Genomic DNA, 1866 nt, shown 5'->3' with positions numbered 1-1866 from the left:
CCTAACAAATCTGTCACCAACAATTGGGGGATTTCAAATTACCCTATGAGTTGGCATTTCACATTGGGAAATAATGTATTTGGCCACAAAAAAAAGGAAATGATTTATAATTCCCAGAGAACTGGGACACATGTGGGTGTATAATGATTCCAGTTACATCCTAGACCACTTTAGTAGGATTTATTAAAACTGAAATAATGGAGAACTCACTTCAGCAGCATGTGCACTAAAATTGGAATAATACAGAGAAGATCAGCGTGGCTGCTAAGCAAGGATGGCGTGCAAATTTATGAAGGGTTCCATATTTTTTAGCAGAGTAAAGACCCAGTGGTGGCAGTTTGTTGAAATTAGCTTGCAAGGCATTTACATCCTAAACCTTCACTCTTTATAGATTTGTGTGCATATTCTGCTTTTAGAATAGTTTTTCAAATTGTAAACAAACAAAGGTATGGAAGCTTTTTAATAAAGAAATTTCATTTATATTAAAGAAAAAAACTAAAAGTATTGAAACTAGTGAACTTTCCTTATGATTTAGCAATTGATCTCTCGGTATCTTCAGAATCATTTACACCCAACCAAGAAGGCACTGCCAAAGAAATTTACTTTGGCATTGATTATAGTGGTAAGTAAATCACAAACAACCTGTATGTCCTTAAATTGGGGAATGACCACATAGATTGTGACATGGGCTTACATCAGTTAAATTCATCAGTTAAATGTCTAGATGTATAGATGAAAATATAGATCAGCAAAATGCACCATTTGTGTTAGGCAGGGTTCTCTAGAGAAACAAAACCACGACACTTATGATTATATGTATATGTAAGAGGATACATTTATACAGCAAGAAGGAATATAACAGCTAATTAGTCCACACGGCAGTACATAAGGTTCAGTTCAACTCACTACCATGGAACAGTGAATATACTGGAAGTCCTTCAACTCATGTGGGCTGCCAGATCCAAGATCAAGGAAGCAGACAGCAGAGGCCTCCCTCAGGCAAAGCAGGCAGCGTCTGCTCACAGGTAGCAAACAGGGAGCATCACCAACAGTCACCAACAGTCAGTAGCTCAGGATCATAGCGAAGCAGGCACAGATGGGATATCGAACTCAAGCAATGAAAGGCCACAGGATTCATCAACCTCAAGCTCAAGCGATGTACATACCAATAGCATGGTGAAGCAGGTCTCGAAGGAGCCTCAAGCTTTAGCAACAAGAGCCACAGGTTGGCTTGGCCCACAGGTAGTGTAGCTCATAAGTTGAGGCGGAGAACTAACTAAAGCAGCAGCATGCTCCAGAATGCTCTGATCACCAGAGAGCAAGAGAGAAGGGGGCGGGCCTTGCAGAGCCATTTATCTCTTTGCCCTCCAATCAAACTGCACCCTGATTAATCCCACATTTTCCTATTGACCAGGTTGGCACAATAACCCCAACTATCGAACCATAGAACTGATAAAGGAAGTTATAAATAGATATGTTTTTCATTTCTATAAATATACACTGAATAATACTCTAAAGTTTCTAATTAATGTGTGTGTGTGTAAGGACATTCATCAAAATTGATAACAATTATTACAGGAGCAAGGAGGTGTAAAACCACAGGACTCAGAGTTATAGGTAAAGGAGGATAGAAGGAAAACTATATAATGTTTGCTTTAAGGAAAAAAACCTAAAAAATGCATTCATGTACATTTCAAATTAAATCATGTGAAATCCACATTGAAAAAAAACCCCAAATAGCTTATTAAATACTTTCCAACTCTGGTTCCTTTCAAAAACTGAAATTTTAGTGTCTTCATGTAGGTTAAAAATTGGATTAAAAGTTGTGAACTTCCCCCTATATTTACATGTCCTCCTGTCGTTGGG

General features: G+C 38.1%; 1 non-coding gene across 1 annotated transcript; it reads left to right on the top strand.

Moving 5' to 3' along the window:
* Positions 1 to 206: 206 nt before the first annotated feature.
* Positions 207 to 309, top strand: LOC115872117. Its single transcript, XR_004047660.1, has one exon. It is a non-coding gene; the product is annotated as a U6 spliceosomal RNA (small nuclear RNA).
* The last annotated feature ends 1557 nt before the right edge of the window (positions 310 to 1866 follow it).

This window comes from Echinops telfairi, unplaced genomic scaffold (assembly GCF_000313985.2).
Source record: "Echinops telfairi isolate 266 unplaced genomic scaffold, ASM31398v2 ScPeMD7_7420;HRSCAF=8458, whole genome shotgun sequence".
Lineage (NCBI taxonomy): Eukaryota > Metazoa > Chordata > Mammalia > Afrosoricida > Tenrecidae > Echinops > Echinops telfairi.
The sequence above is the reverse complement of the archived record's forward strand: the minus strand, read 5'-3'. Positions and strand labels throughout refer to the sequence as shown.